The sequence below is a fragment of the Apium graveolens genome, chromosome 6 (assembly GCF_009905375.1).
Source record: "Apium graveolens cultivar Ventura chromosome 6, ASM990537v1, whole genome shotgun sequence".
Classification (NCBI taxonomy): Eukaryota; Viridiplantae; Streptophyta; class Magnoliopsida; order Apiales; family Apiaceae; genus Apium; species Apium graveolens.
The window spans coordinates 148980647-148998574 of record NC_133652.1 but is presented as its reverse complement, the minus strand read 5'-3'; the positions used below and the strand labels follow the sequence as shown (position 1 = coordinate 148998574).

Genomic DNA, 17928 nt, shown 5'->3' with positions numbered 1-17928 from the left:
CAATCCACCCATCCATATTCATCTCCATATTCCAACTAAAATTTATACAACTTAATATACGTCTAAAATATACCAACATAAGAGACCACTAAAGTTTGCAAAAGCATATGGTTCCCTTACTAGTTTGCAAAAATCAAGTCATTAAAAACTTCATATCAAATCCTGGATATATTCTGCAGCCTTCATTTGCGCCTCGTCAAGCTCGTCTGTCGTATAAAACAAAAGGAATAATTAGATCAAGAAAGCTGAAGGGCAATCTCCTGGAGAAGTAATTTCTTTTGATATGCATTGATAACACCTTTACACTCAGCATCAACCAAAACATCTGTCATAATAGCAGCAACATGGCCTCTTGATTCCTGTGAACCTGAAGCCCTTCTTAACATAAACACCTGATAATGAAATAATAAACAACAAGTCACTGTCATTTCTTTTGTACAATATCGAAGGATTCTTCTATTTTAAGCATATCTCAGCAAATAGTGACTTCTCCTAACTAGGTAATTTTCTCCATAAATCTAAAAGACCATAAAAGGCTCCCCATCTATTTGAACTGGAAAAGGACTTGAAAGATGTATTTTTATGGTTTTTCCTTGGGCTAACCTCTTAGCTTGGGAAAGTCCAACCTGATAAAAAAATAAGGGCTTCTGTGAATTCCAGGGTTAATATATCATGTATTGGCATCTTGGTGAACATTATTATGTTATTCATGAAACTCATGAGTTATGCGTATATATAACCCTCCATCTAATTAAATTAATTGAGTAGGTGTAGGAGATGATGTGTAAATCAGGCAAAAAATATTAGAGGAGAGCCTTTACATATTAGAAAGTACATAATTGTCTAGTATATCATATATTAAATGCATCTTAATATAGTGATAAATATGCATATTCTCTAATGCGAAGTGAACATTGCACTAGGCACAAAACAGATATGATTATAATTACCAGCAACAGTTTAAGCAGTTTAAACATTTTTCTTAAAGCAACAGATCACTGCCACGCTACTGACTGTATATTTATATTTGCAAATCAAGACATAAGAGTGAGAGCAACATGAAGATAATTACATAGGCGACTGACAAAGTAAGACCTTGAAATTGACGACTGACAAAGCAACTGACTGACTTACATTACATAATCAGCAAGACATAATATTGTAACAAGTAAAAAAAACTAGTTTTCATATTAATTTACAAAGTCACCAAGCCTTAACATTTACACTTAACAATTACACGCTGCTATACTTTTTGTTTGTTACTTTTTTTACATTCTTCTTCTGTTATTTCCAGTGGACTAACAATGAGATTTACAGAAGGGGGGTTGAATGTAAATCTCAAAACTTTTTCATGATTTGAGCAGTTTCTAAGGCTAAGTGTTTTAGTGAACAAATGTGTGTGAATTGCTTGAAGCTAATACAGACAGATATATATTCAAACACAAATGTAAAGAACACAAAGAACTTAAAAACTTTTCTGGTGGATTTGTTGTTCCACCAGAGATGTGTTATTTCAGAAAATCTGTGATTCAAAGAATTAAATCACAGCTGCGTCCTAGTACAAACTAGATGATTTTCTCTCTGGATTTTTCTAAACAGCTCTGGAAAATACACCATCTAATTATTAGCTGCTACTTGGTTTATATATCACCAAGTTTACAAGTGAAGACAAAACTGTAAAATACAATTAAAAGATTTTTCACATGTTTCTTCTTCATTTCTCTATCCAATGCAATTTAGGTTTAGCTGTGAATCTTTGAATACTTCCTTGTTTGCACCAGAATGGAAATGTTACATTTTCTTGATTCCTCCTAGAGGCTGCCACATTCCAGTTTGTCTCTGTCAACCCATGTGCCTCTGTCAACTTATGAATTGTCACTATCAACTGCTATTGAACTAAGCATCTGTTGAAGCTTTCATCCGTTGATGACTTTATCCGTTGAAGCTTTATCCGTTGAAGCTTTATCCGTTGATGCATTAGCAATTGAAGCTTTATCCGTTGATGGATGTTATCCGTTGAAGCTTTAGAGACATCCGTTGAAGCTTTGTTTTTCATCCGTTGAAGGCCTTTAATATCAGTTGATACTATTTCACTTATACAAAATTACAAGGCATGAAATATTTACAATTAGCCCTCCTATTTGCATATCCACTAGTAGTCAACATGACTGATAATTTCCCACAACATCTAAGAATTACAACTTAAATACAGAGAATGAAATGTGCTACAATACTAAACTTATTTCTAAGTAAAGCTACTCCTTCAACGGATAGCCAAAATGGTCTTATCCGTTGAGGCTACAAATACTAGATTTCTACTTAAGTGTTTTGTTTAACTTATCATCAAACTAATACACATATTCCTAACAATCTCCCCCTATTTATGTCTACTAGAATTGTAGGCATAAATTTGGGTTTAACTTGATGATAACAAAATACTTATCAAACATATGAACTGAAATAAAGTAGAAATTCAAAAGTGCTGCAAAAATGTGTATACTGAGATAGAATTGAAGAATTACATTGTTTCCAAGGGTGCTCCTTAAGCCTGAGTAGATTAATTTCTTTTCCTTTGATCCCTTATTTTCTTCTCTAGCCTCCTGTCATTTTCCTCTATTTGGAGTTGGAGTTGTCTGTAGAATTCAGCTTTATCTTCTTCATTGATGTCCAACTTAGATTGCATATCCTTGAGAGTTTCATTACTGGCAATCTTGAGCCGATCTTCAAGTCTGAAAAATCTTTTGACTCCTTTATTGTCTCTGAACTCCATCAACCAATGAGGTGATTTATGAACTGTAATTCCTCTCTCTGGGATGAGTAATGTTCTAGGCAAGGCATTGGGCTCCCACCAAGTTTTCCTTATGCTGGCAATCTTGTTGAGAATCTCAGTTTTGGCAGTCCTGGTAAAGCCAGAATCCCTTTTTTTAGCTGAGTAGACTCTAAACAAGGTAGAATAGCCTTCATCCAGAATTCTGTAAAGAGGCCAAGTCCTTTGCCCACTTCCTTTATATTTGAACACTAGTCTTTCTGGAAGCTGTCTGTAGGCATCTATTCCCCTTACTTCTTCCAGCTCATCCAGATAGAGTTCAATGTCTGTAAATTCCTTTATGTCACAAATATGAACATAATCATCCTTTGAGGCTTGTGGCTTAGGCTTAGGCTTCTGAGTGAATTTGATTGAGGTTAGAGGAGGTGTTGATTTGATTTTTCTTTTCTGTTTCTTTGATGGTGGAGAAGTGGTTAAGAAAGTGGGCAATTTGATGGTGTCCCAATCAATTGGTTCCTCCTTAGGAGTGATTGTTTCACCATGGATGTTTATGAAGGGGTCAGGCACAATGGGTTCAGGAATAGAAGGTAGTGGTTTGGATTTTGATTGGGTTTCTTCAGTTTCATCTACAATCTTCCTTTTTGCATTGGCCTTCTTTCTGTTCCCTTTCTGCCATTCCTTTCTTTCTTTGCTTCTTTCTTCCACATCATCATTAAGCATGTCCCCCATACCTACATCTTCACCCTTTTCTTCAATTTCTTTCTTTTCTTCAGCTTGACTTGACTTTAGCTGTTTTTCAAGCTTTGCTTGTGCTCTTTTGTCAGCCTTTAGCTTTTTAGCTTCTTCTTTCAACCTTCTGGCTTCTTCCCTCTTGGCTATTGAGAATTTGGGATGTCCTTGTATCACACAGATACTCTTTCCCTCTCTAAAGATAATAGCCATGTTCATTCTTTCAACCACATCCTTGGTCTCGTTGTGCTTCATGATATTACCACCCAAAACCTTATCTTCATCAGGCTTTGGAAGAGGAAAATCCACTCCTTTCAACTGAGCAAGGCTTTGAGGGTTCTTTGTAGAGTCCTTGTTGGATCTGTTGTTGGGCTTGAGAACCATAGGTTTCAGATTCTTGGAAGAAGTCTCTCCAACCTTATTCCTTCTTAATGGCTTGAGCTCCATAATGATTGGCTCCACCTTTGTGTTATGCTTCACAGATTGTGATTTTGAAGTTGTAGAACCAAAAATTTGTTGCATCCTTTCATCAATTTTCCTCCTTTGCTCTTTGACTTTCATCTCAGCTGCTGCTATCTGGATTAAATCAATTCTATCAAGCTTTCCTTTGATTTGAAGTGTTGGAGAAGTGGTGATGGCATGAACTAGCACTTTAGATATTTGAACTTTTCTTAATGGCTCTCCTTCCCTTTCCCCTTTATTCTCTCCCTTTTTGTTATCATCAAGGATAGGGGTCAAGCCTTGTGCTTTTGCCAGCTGCAATAGTAGACTTGTCTGAGATTGTTGATTTTAAAGAATGGTGACCACAGAGTCTTCAATGACTTGAACTCTGTTTTCCAACTTGGCCAGCCTCTTGTCAGCATCAGATTCTCTCCTTAATCTCAGCAAACAAATCTTGCATTGTACCATAAGGCATGATTGAATCCAACTTCTCAGAATTGTAGGATTTCAAATCAGCAATATCCTTTTTGAGTTCATCCACACTCAAATTCTGTCTGATGTGCTGCAACTGCAAGAGATGCAGAGAGTCTAGATGAGGTTGAAGAATAGCCTTGGTACCGGCATCTGAAGTGTCCTGAAGGGCCTTTTGAATAGCCATAACCTGCTTGACCAAAGCTACACCAAACTGTCCTGGTGTAGATTTCTTTGTCCATGCCCATTCAGGTAAATCTGGAACAGAACTTGGGCCTACATCTCCCCCTAAGTTCATGCTCCCATCCAAAGAAATAGAGTCATCATCATTAGAATTTACTTCAAATTCTTCAGATGGCTCACCAGCTTGAGAAGGTATCCTATTAACAGCAGCTTTATCTCTTTGAAGAGATTCTGAAGTGCGCACTATGTTCAAAGTCTGCTCTGCCTCCACATTGCCCTGAGCAGCCAACAGTTGATAGGCTGAAACAGGATGAGTAAAAGTGTCAGCATCCAAGGAAATGTGATCAATTTTAGCTTTGTAATGTTGCTGAAATTGTCTTCCCTTTTCAACATCATCCACAATCATTGACTCACTAGCAATGGTTGGATCCACCCTTATAGCTTCTGTACTTGCCTTCTCTCATTTTCTCTATATTCTAGCATCAGGGGCTCCCCCTGGCTCACACACACCCTCACACCCTCATCCTCACCTACTAAGGTGGCACTCCCCTCATTCACTTTTGCCATGCTGGAAGAAATAGCATGCATATTTTGACTCTCAACCTCTCCTTTTGCCTGGGAGCAACCCAGCCTCTCACTCAAATTATCACTCCCTTCCCTCAATCCTAGAAATGATTGTACAGTAACCATGTCTTCTACACTTGGAATTGATTCAGTTATATGTGTAGAGACCATCAACGGATAGGGAGTATCCGTTGAAGTGGAAACTGATGATATCAACGGATAATTGCTGTTAAGCTTATCCGTCGAAGAACAACCACTTGTCAACGGATGAGAGATATCCGTTGAAGAAGGAAAAGATGTAGATATTGAAAGTGACATAATTGTTGAATCTGTATGAATTGATTTTAAGTGAGGTGACACAGATTCTTCAACTAAGTCTGAAAGAATTGGCTGATGATCCAACAAATCATCTAAAAGATGATGATCACCAGGATTTGAGTGGGGCTCCTCCCTGAGTTATAAAGAGGGAGAATCAGAAATTAATGTGAATATCATATCCACATCCAGAGATGGTGATGGAGAATTTGGTGATTGATGTGCGTCTATTATGAGAGAATGGGGCCGTGACTCCACATTTGCTGGAGCCACATCAAGCTGAATTTGAGAAGGCAAAGATACAGGTGGATGTATCTATGCAGTGTGTGCCCCCTGTGTTGAAACTAGGGTTTTAGCCTTCTTTCTTCTTGAAAAGGCTTTGATAGGTGAATGTGTGGCTTCAGTGTCCCTCCCTCTTTTGTTCTGTGTCCCTGGTTGGGGACTATTTTCAATAGCTGCATCCTTTTGGGATGATGTAACTAGGGATATGTTTGACTCCTTTTGAACCACCACAGTCTTTTGAGAAACTGTGGCTTGGATGGCTAGGGTACCACTCACCTCTCCAACCTTATCCTGGGGGATTTCTTGATGTTCACCCCTCCCCTCACCACTCACACCCTGTTCACTCCCTTCAGGGTTTATGGTAGTTGTTACAACTGTTGTCTTTTGAGAAACAACAGAGGTGATTTTCTTTGACTTGTGTTTTGGAATTTTAGTTTTGGTGGCTTTGGTAGGAATCTGTTGGGACAAAGACACAGATTCCATTGCCACACTAGAAGGCAAAGAAACAATGGGGTTGTAAGAGGTAGGAGTTGCAGAAGTATTTACCTCACTTACCTGAGGTGCATTCATTATTGGTAAATATACCAATGGCACCTGGTTGTTGAGGTTAATTCTCAAAAGGTCTGCAAGGACCCTTTTCTCTTGTGCCCAACATTTGAGTTTATTGCTCTCATTAGTTATGACCAAACCTTCAGCAACATGGTTAGCCAATAACATAAAGAATCTAGCATAGTAGATGTTATGAGGTCTATTAGCTTTGTTACCTAACCTGGAACCTAATTCTAGCATGACATAGTTGCTAAAATTAAAGTACCTATCAGAAACTAGCATATAGAGCATATTAACAAGAGATGAAGTTATGGCATCAAAATTGCTAATCTTCCCAGATAAAACCTTGATAAAGGCATCTCCAAGAAAACTCCATTCTTTCCTAAGGCCCTTTCTTCTAATTCTCCCTAAACTAGCAGAATCAAAAGAATAGCCTATGGAATTTAACATAGCAGATACATCATTATCAGTGTGTGGTGCCATGGCATTATTCTCAGGTAGCTTAAAGCAAGACTGTATATCATCACAGTTAATACAGTAATCCTTACCTTTGAGAGAGAAAGTAATGGTCATATCTGTGGAGTTGAACTCTGCAGTTGTCCAAATCTCCTCAATTACCTCACAATAGATAGTTGGGGCTTCCAGCATTGCATAGCTTAGTTTGCAGTTCTTGATGAAGTCCATCATCTTGTGATAATCTGAGTGGGCTTCATTCTTTTCCACCAAGGCTACAAAATTGTTCTTTTCATAAACAAAGCCAGACTGAGACATAATCTTGACTACCGGTGCCATTGTTGTGAGTAGAGGTTGCAGAGAAAAGATTGAGAGTTTTGGGAGAGAAAGAGAGTAAAAATTGCAAGAAAGCGTAAAGTGAAAATAAGAATTCAATGGGCTTTTATACTTTCTCGAATTAAAACATAAATAGAATGATTAAATAATACTTTTAAGTAAATTACAACTGTTTGAGAATAAAGAAAACTGTAGAAATTCTGAAAACTGCCTTTAATACAAATACATACAACTGTGTATATATGTATCAACGGTTAAGTAAACGAATCAACGGCTGTGACTCACTTAAAGTAACTGATGTGACACTTCAACGGATGAGGTAAATAGTTATCCATTGAAGATTAACACTATTTTTTTCCGTTGAAGGATAAAATTACCAGAAATGTATTTGTCTTTCAACGGATAGGGAATATCCATTGATAAAATAAACTTTACTTAAAGCGAACTTTGTTCTTGCCACAAATTCATTTCAGGCTTCAAAGCAGATTATAACGAGGACATAAATTTATGAATAATTAAGCATACCTAGCTCACTTACTAATCTTGTGAATGTTGATTCATCAAGTGGCTTGGTAAATATGTCTGCAATCTGCTTTTCACTTGGAACAAAATGAAGTTCCACTGTACCTTTCGTCACATGTTCCCTTATGAAGTGGTATTTGATGTCAATGTGCTTGGTTCTTGAGTGCTGCACTCTATTTTCAGTAATGGCAATGACACTTGTGTTTTCATAGAATATAAGAATTTTGTCAACAGTTAGTCCATAGTCAAATAGTTGATTCCTCATCCACAGTATCCATGCACATCAACTACCAGCAGCAATGTACTCAGCTTCAGCTGTTGATGTTAAAACAGAATTTTGCTTCTTGCTGAACCATGCCACAAGCTTATTCCCTAGAAATTGACAGGTGCCAGTTGTGCTTTTCCTGTCTATTTTGCAACCTGCATAATCTGCATCTGAGTAGCCAATTAGATCAAAAACCAGACTCTCTAGGGTACCAAATTCCTAGATTTGGAGTCCCTTTGAGATATCTGAAAATCCTTTTAATAGCCACTAAGTGAGACTTTTAGGGTCAGCTTGAAATCTAGTACAGAGACATGTAGAAAATATTATATCAGGTCTACTAGCAGTTAAATATAAAAGTGAGCCAACCATGCCTCTATAACTTGAAATGTCTACAGACTTTTCAGCCTTGTTTAATTCAAGCTTGGTGGCAGTGGCCATGGGAGTTTTTGCAGATGAACAATCCATTAAGTCAAACTTCTTTAAAAGATCATAAATATATTTAGTTTGACTAATGAAAATTCCACCACTAACTTGTTTAACTTGTAAACCAAGAAAATAAGTTAGCTCTCCCATCATGCTCATTTCATATTTACTTTGCATTAACTTAGCAAACTTTTTACAAAGCTTATCATCTGTAGAACCAAATATAATATCATCTACATAAATTTGAACAAGTATTGTAGAGCCATTAACATTTCTAAAGAAAAGAGTTTTGTCAACAGTACCTCTTGTGAAGTGATTATCTAGAAGAAATTTTGAGAAAGTCTCATACCAGGGTCTAGGTGCTTGCTTTAGTCCATAGAGTCCTTTTAACAGATAATACACATAGTCTGGAAAATTTGGATCTTCAAATCCTGGAGGTTGGCTTACATAAACTTCTTCCTCCAATTCCCCATTCAGAAATGCACTCTTGACATTCATTTGATAGACCTTGAAATTGGCATGGGCTGCATAGGCTAGAAAGATTCTGATGGCTTCAAGTCTGGCAACTGGAGCAAATGTCTCATCAAAATCTATTCCCTCTTGTTGAGAATAGCCTTTAGCAACCAATCTGGCTTTATTCCTTATGATAATGCCATTTTCATCCATCTTGTTTCTGAATACCCATTTTGTGTCAATATAACTCTTGTTCTTTGGCTTGGGTACCAGCTTCCATACTTTGTTCCTTTCAAATTGGTTTAGCTCCTCTTGCATTGCTAAAATCCAATCTGGATCCAATAGAGCTTCTTCCACTCTCTTAGGTTCGTCCTGTGATAGAAAGCTACTATACAGACATTCATCTTGAGTAGCCCTTCTAGTTTGCACTTTAGATGTAGCATCACCAATGATCAGTTCAAAAGGGTGATTCTTGGTCCATTTCTTTTGAGGTGGTAGATTAGCTCTAGATGAGGTTGTCTCAGTATTGTCATGATGTGAGATAGAATATTGATTGGTTGAAACTCCCCCTGAGTTGCTGATCCTTTGAAAGGAATTGGGAGTTCTATCAACTGATGAAGTGAAATGATTATCCATTGACAGACTGTGATCAACGGATACTTCATTATGAACTTCAGCGGATGATGCACTTTGTCTTTCAATGGATGCTGCATTGCTTCTATCAACGGAAGCTGAATCATGACTTTCAACGGATGCAGCATTCTGTGCATTATCCAAAGTCATATTTTGAATTCTTTTCGAGGTGCCTTCTCCATCATTCTCATCTTCACTATCATCACAATATATCTCAATATGGTCAAATTTGAGTCCTTCATGATGTCCCTCATCTGTTAGTCCATCAATCTTTTTATCATCAAACACAACATGCACAGATTCCATGACAATGTTGGTTCTTAGATTGTAGACTCTATATGATTTTCCAGTAGAATAACCAACAAATATTCCTTCATCAGCCTTTGCATCAAACTTCCCTTTGTGATCAGGTTGATTCCTTAGAATGTAGCATTTGCAACCAAAGACATGCAGAAAGTTTAAAGTTGGTTTTCTTCTCTTGAACAATTGATAGGGAGTCATGCCTTTTGCCTGATTAATTAGAGAAATATTCTGAGTGTAACATGCACAGTTAACAGCCTTAGCCCAAAAGTATGTTGGGAGTTTTGACTCTTCAAGCATTGTTCTTGCAGCTTCAATTAGTGATCTATTCTTCCTTTCCACCACACCATTTTGTTGTGGAGTCCTTGGAGCTGAGAACTCATGCATGATCCCATTTTCTTCACAGAACAACTTCATGGTTGTATTCTTGAACTCAGTTCCATTGTCACTCCTGATATTCCTTACTTTGAAATCTGGATGATAGTTGACTTGCTTGATATGATTGATAATGATTTCACTAGCTTCATCCTTTGATCCAAGGAAATAAGCCCATGAAAACTTTGAGATATCATCTACAATCACTAGGCAATATCTTTTCCTTGAAATTGACAATACATTGACTGGTCCAAAAAGATCCATGTGTAGCAGTTGTAATGGTTCATCAATTGCTGATTCAAGCTTCTTACTAAATGATGCTTTCTTTTGATTTCCTTTCTGACAAGCATCACACAGTCCATCCCTTGTGAATTCCACTAGAGGGATTCCTCTAACTAAGTCCTTTTTGACTAGATTATTCATTGTCTTGAAATTCAAATGGGACAGCTCCTTGTGCCATAGCCAACTTTCATCTGGACTTGCTTTGCTGAGAAGACAAGTAATTGATTCTGAATCTGTAGAGTTGAAGTCAGCTAAGTACACATTCCCTTTTCTAACTCCAGTTAGAACCACTTTGTTGTCCTTCTTACTTGTGACAACACAGGCTTCAGAATTGAAGGAAACAGTATTCCCTCTGTCACATAGTTGACTGATGCTCAATAGATTGTGTTTGAGACCATCAACTAATGCAACTTTATCAATGATGACATTTTCTTTTGAAATCAAGCCATATCCCATAGTGAACCCTTTGCTGTCATCTCCAAAGGTTATTCTAGGCCCAGCTCTCTCCTTGAACTCTGTGAGCAGGGTGAAATCTCCTGTCATGTGTCTTGAACAACCACTGTCCAAGTACCATAGATTCCTTCTTTTTCCCTGCACACAATAAAATCAATCAAGTTGATTTTGGTACCCAAGTTTCCTTGGGTCCAGCCTTGTTAATCTTTTTCCTAAACTTCATTCCTCCTGCATCTTTTGACTTAGGTAACTTTGGGTCAACCTCGGTCTCAGATGTAGTTGGTTGAAGTATAGGGTTAGTCACAGAATCATTTAGCACATTTGGTTGAATTTGATAAGGCATGGATTGTGCAAACATATTATTCCACATAGGCATGTTGTATGGCATCTGAGGCATACTGAATGCAGTAAAATAAGGATTATTAACATATGGCATATTTGCAAAATGTGCATGAGGATTCTGATGAGACATAACAGGCATAGCATGCAGAGGTGACATAGACATGTTAGGCATGGGGGGAGTTAAAGGCATGGGAGCATTCTTAATAGATTTGCAGTTATCAGATAGATGATTAACACTTTTACAATGCACACAGCTTTTTCTAGGAGCATACTTATCAGGTGTGTAATTGTTGTGTTTGTTAATCCCTACCTTCCTATTTCTATTAGATTTTCTTTTAGTTTTCTTTTTATCCTCAACCAACATAAGCCTATTTTTCAACTGATCTAAACTCATGTGTCCTATATTCACCTTACTGGCATCTTTGGATGTGCTAGCTCCTTCTTTGACAGAGTTCTTGAAAGTTGAACGAACCTTCTTATTGAGATTTTTCTTTTTAGAATCACTTGCCTGTTTTAATTGATGAGCCTTCAACGGATGCTCTTTTTCTTCCTTCAACGGATAACTTTCATCATCCGTTGATTCCACATCCGTTGACAATCCATCAATTAATTCTAACTCCTTTTTGTTTTTCTTCCAGGCATTCTCACATAATAATTCAATTCCCTGAACCTTGACAATCTGAGCACTAACATCCCTAGATGTTTTCCAGGCCTTGATTACCTCTTGCTCACTTTCTAACTGTTTAGAAAGAATTTCTACTTTCTTAACAGCTTCTTCTAGTTCACTCTCAACAGTCAAGCATTTAATTTTAATCTTTTCAAGCTCAATTACCTGATCCTCTAATACAGCATTCCTATCACTTAAAAACATATTATTCTCTTTGATTCTTGTGTTTTCTTTAGCTAGTGATTTAAGGGAAATACGCAAATGATATAATTCATTGGACATATCATTTATGGCTTCATTGCATTCAATTTTAGAAAGCTGAGAGAGGTCAGTAGTAATTACCTAGTTGCTTGATGAACTAGTTTCATTTTCATCAGAATTAGCCATCAGGGCTAGGTTGACATATTCCATATCATCATCTTCATTGGTTCCATCTGCTGCCCAATCATCTTGAGTGAGAAAAGCTCTTTTCTATTGTTTGAGCAAATCAAAATACTTCTTTTTGTAATCACCTTGCTCAAATTTCTTCTTATCAGAGGTTGGCTTCCTGCACTCATTTGCAAAGTGTCCACTAATGCCACAGTTATAACATTTGAACTTAGATTTGTCCACCATATTTTTGTTTGACTTAGTGAATTTTGTATTTTTCTTGAATTTCATCTTTGCAAACCTCCTGGACAGAAAAGCCAGATGCTCATCAACATCATCAGAGTCATCTTGACTGGAATTGTCTTCATCCTCAGCTACTTGCTCCTTTCCCTTGCTTGATTCTGATTTGCTTGTGCGAATTTTGAGACTTGGCATTGTCTTTTCCTCATTCCTGGCTTCAATCTTCTCATTGTCAGCTACAAGTGCAACTGATCCTCCTTTTCTCTTTCCCTTTTCCAACAGCTCATCTTGCTCCATCTCAAGTTCATAAGTCTTCAAAATTCCATATAATCTTTCAAGTGTGAAGTTCTTATAATCTTGAGAATTTCTTAGAGAAACAGTCATAGGCTTCCATTCCTTTGGTAGAGACCTCAGAAATTTTAAGTTGGAGTCCTTGACTTGGTACACTCTACCATACAACTTCAATCCATTTAACAGTTTCTGAAATCTGTTGAAGGTATCATTTAATGATTCTCCTTCTTCAAAATGAAAATATTCATACTGTTGAATGAGAAGCTGCATTTTGTTCTCTCTAACCTGCTCAGTACCTTCACAGATGATTTGCACAGTATCCCAAACTTCCTTTGTAGTTTGGCTATTAATGACATTGTCAAACATATCTTGATCTAAGCCATTAAACAGAATGTTCATGGCTTTCTTGTCCTTGCGAATCTCTTCAATATCTTCAATAGTCCATTCTGCTTTTGACTTGGGAATGGACTGTCCAACAGCAACTGTTGTAGTAGCAGCTGTAGCCACCTTGTGAGGGATATGAGGGCCATTTTCAATGCAGTTGATATAGCTTTCATCCTGAGAGAGTAGATGTAAATGCATCTTTACTTTCCAGTGATGATAGTTATCTTTTTCCAGGACTGGAATCTTTATACCAATATCCTTCCTACTTATAATGGTAGCAGGAGTATTCTTCTGACTCATGATGTTAGTAGAATAGATCTTTAAAGTCTTTGTAAGTTAAGAGCTTGCTCTTATACCAATTGTTATTCCCAGTGGACTAACAATGAGTTTTACAGAAGGGGGGTTGAATGTAAATCTCAAAACTTTTTCAAGTTTTGAGCAGTTTCTAAGGCTAAGTGTTTTAGTGAATAAATGTGTGTGAATTGCTTGAAGCTAATACAGACAGATATATATTCAAACACAAATGTAAAGAACACAAAGAACTTAAAAACTTTTCTGGTGGATTTGTTGTTCCACCAGAGATGTGTTATTTCAGAAAATCTGTGATTCAAAGAATTAAATCACAGCTGCGTCCTAGTACAAACTAGATGATTTTCTCTCTAGATTTTTCTAAACAGCTCTGGAAAATTCACCATCTAATTACTAGCTGCTACTTGGTTTATATATCACCAAGTTTACAAGTGAAGACAAAACTGTAAAATACAATTAAAAGATTCTTCACAAGTTTCTTCTTCATTTCTCTATCCAATGCAATTTAGGTTTAGCTGTGAATCTTTGAATACTTCCTTGTTTGCACCAGAATGGAAATGCTGCATTTTCTTGATTCCTCCTAGAGGCTGCCACATTCCAGTTTGTCTCTGTCAACCCATGTGCCTCTGTCAGCTTATGAATTGTCACTATCAACTGCTATTGAACTAAGCATCCGTTGAAGCTTTCATCCATTGATGACTTTATCCGTTGAAGCTTTATCCGTTGATGCATTAGCAGTTGAAGCACTCATCCGTTGATGGATGTTATCCGTTGAAGCTTTAGAGACATCCGTTGAAGCTTTGTTTCTCATCCGTTGAAGCTTTGTTTCTCATCCGTTGAAGGCCTTTAATATCAGTTGATACTACTTCACTTATACAAAATTACAAGGCATGAAATATTTACAATTAGCCCTCCTATTTGCATATCCACTAGTAGTCAACATGACTGATAATTTCCCACAACATCTAAGAATTACAACTTAAATACAGAGAATAAAATGTGCTACAATACTAAACTTATTTCTAAGTAAAGCTACTCCTTCAACGGATAGCCAAAATAGTCTTATCCGTTGAGGCTACAAACACTAGATTTCTACTTAAGTGTTTTGTTTAACTTATCATCAAACTAATACACATATTCCTTACAATCTCCCCCTATTTATGTCTACTAGAACTGTAGGCATAAATTTGGGTTTAACTTGATGATAACAAAATACTTATCAAACATATGAACTGAAATAAAGTAGAAATTCAAAAGTGCTGCAAAAATGTGTATACTGAGATAGAATTGAAGAATTACATTCTTTCCAAGGGTGCTCCTTAAGCCTGAGTAGATTAATTTCTTTTCCTTTGATCCCTTGTTTTCTTCCCTAGCCTCCTGTCATTTTCCTCTATTTGGAGTTGGAGTTGTCTGTAGAATTCAGCTTCATCTTCTTCATTGATGTCCAACTTAGATTGCATATCCTTGAGAGTTTCATTACTGGCAATCTTGACCTGATCTTCAAGTCTGAAAAATCTTCTGACTCCTTTATTGTCTCTGAACTCCATCAAATAATGAGGTGATTTATGAACTGTAATTCCTCTCTCTGGGATGAGTAATATTCTAGGCAAGACATTGGGCTCCCACCAAGTTTTCCTTATGTTGGCAATCTTGTTGAGAAACGCATATAACTTCTAGCATTTTATCATGCATGTACTGATGACTAAATTGATCATCATGCTCATAATCATTTTGCCAAAGATCCACACCTTTCATATCACTGCCAATATTGAGCACAATTAAACATTCCGCATCCTGAAAATTTACGAAAAAAAATTGTTAAGCTTACATTTAAAAACTTTATAAAAGGAAAAGTTCTTCAGTATATAATTAATCATAACTGATGTACCTTTGGAATCTGAATGTCCTTTCCATCAAATTCAAGCCACACTTGCCATGGTAAGTCTGCACATGTTCTGTCCATTATATCCCTAGCCCCTTCTTTCGCATCCCGTAATTTATTCACAAACTAGTCAAAATTTAAGAAACCATAAAAGCATATAGTTTAGACGATTGGAATTTAATACGTCAAATGCACATAGCTGCATGCTTATTTAGGAAATAGAACACCCTGGATAGATCATTTCCGGTCCCCAGTGGTAGAACTGCAACAGGTGGCGGTGACTCAAAGTTATGTTTCTCAATTGCATCAAGAACCCAAGCGACAGTTCCATCTCCCCCACAAACCAAAACTCTAAAATATTGCACATTACTGAATAACTTCAAACCAGCCTCAGGCCCTTGTGAGGAACTGAGTTCAAACACCTGAAACAGGAAGTGGCTTTATTTAGATACCTTAACAATAAAATTAAATTTAAAATATTAGACATTAACATGAACTTATGGATAGATGCTCTGACTTAGAATACAAAAGACACATTTGGTAATATATTTCTAAGCAAAAAGGTCAGACCTTTTATATGGTAGAAAGCCAAACTATATGGCGTGTTTGATTCATAGTTTTGTTAGGTGCATGCTCCATTACATACCTCTTAGCCTACAAACTCTACAGACATATAGAATTACCAATATAGACACGTAATGCACTTAATACACGAGTAGGAATCACCAAAAACATCTGAACATATAAATTAAAAAAAATACTTGGTTCAGCAAAACGCAACTATATTTCACTAATAATATAAACACAGTTCACCTTAGTTAGTAGGCTAAGATAATTCTATCTGAACATAAGCCATTTGTCATAGGGTAATACAATTCTATGCTAAAAGACATACAAGGTTATTCTAGTGGAAAATGATAAGATCAATTGTATCAACAACGAATGCAACACATAAGGCAAATTGCATGACACATATTTTTTATAACAGAATAATGCATTTCAGACTCAATACTATTAAGTGCTTTTTTTTGTTTGTAACAAAAAATACCTAGTACTTGAAGCATAAAGGTTCCAGTGTTGAATCAAGTACAACCATGAGTATTGTAATTACATCTACCAAACTTTTTCAAAACTTAACACCCTTTAAGAATCAGGAAAACTCATGTTTTCCTAAATGCATATATATAAGCTTTGCATATTTCAACGATATATATTACCTAAAGCAAGACAATTCTATACTACAAACTCTAATGACAACTAACAATAACAAAAAGAGCACTTCTCCTACTTGCAAAGACGGAACAAAAAAGAATTGATATAGGCTATAGAAAAGGAACACCAGATGAGTGAACTAAGTTCGTGAACTCATCGTGAGAAGTTTAAAATGGCTCGAGTTTTGAATCCTCACTCTCTTCTCTATGCAAAAATAGTAAAATTGGTTTTGGATTTTCTCACCAATATAGCGTATCATAACAGAGGTTTATACCGTAACAAATACATATCTAGGCTGATATAATACTGACAAATAACATTTACCTGCACAGGGTTCAATAGCGTGCTTAATCTCCTTTTAAGAGCTGGTCCATTTTGAGCCCCACTCTCAGTATTGATGAAGACCAGAAGAGGTCTTGCATCTGCAAGCAAGTCCACTAATTCATAACATCTTAAGCAACACATTTGCAATCCTTTCTTGCAAACTGATAGCAACTGAAATGCACCGATACACCACAAACAGAGCAATGCTGGATAGGAGAATGAGCCGTGGGTTTTGAACCTGTGCTCTGTGGGGATACCACAGAAGTTAGACAAACACAGCATGTAGATGGCTGTTTGCCATGAGAAAAGTCTTCCACCCATGCATGGTGTGATAAGGGAAGTTTTAGCTTCTTCCATACCTTCTTTTTCTCTCTTGCAGAAGCTTTTACCCAATACAGAGATGTCTTTCTCTGCCATTTAAAAAATGCATATATAACAGCTATAAATCTAAATGAAGCTGTAACTAACCATCCAAAATTTGGACCATAAGAATTTGAGGTACTCAACAAGCTATTCAATAAACTAAAATCAATCATTCTGAAACTAGTCCGTCATCATCTATCTCAACTCTTTTGGCAGCCTACAAGGTTGATGATATCCAAATCCAAGCAGATTCTGGATGACCCTAAGCCACGGAAATAATTATAATTAGTCCAAAGAAGTAATGAGTAAAGAGACAACTATTTTCATATGAACAAGAACCCTGTACACCGCATGATCACCATTTATATGCAATAGATTACATACAGCCAAAGCTAAAACCTCTAAAAATCTTAATAAAGGCAATTGTATAACCCAAATGCTAGAGGATCCGACAGTATGCTACACTATGTATTTGAGATTGCCACTATCAGTGGTGTTTAATCTCTTGTAAAAGGACTGAGATCACTAAATTTATTCAAGCAGAAACACATGTAGCACAGAACAAGAACATACATAATATAAACTAAATAAGATCCATTCACATGCATCTATTAAAATTAAACAAGAACAAGGAGGAACACATGCATCTATTAAAGTAACAAAACATACACATGCATGTGAAATCTTACCTAATCGAGCAAACCCACTTCAAGATTGACCAAACCTAGCTCCAAAGACCTAAAATCAAA

General features: G+C 36.7%; 1 pseudogene; it reads right to left on the bottom strand.

The window, feature by feature from the left end:
- Positions 1 to 236: 236 nt before the first annotated feature.
- LOC141665527 (diacylglycerol kinase 2-like) lies at positions 237 to 17233 on the bottom strand (annotated as a pseudogene).
- Positions 17234 to 17928: the final 695 nt, after the last annotated feature.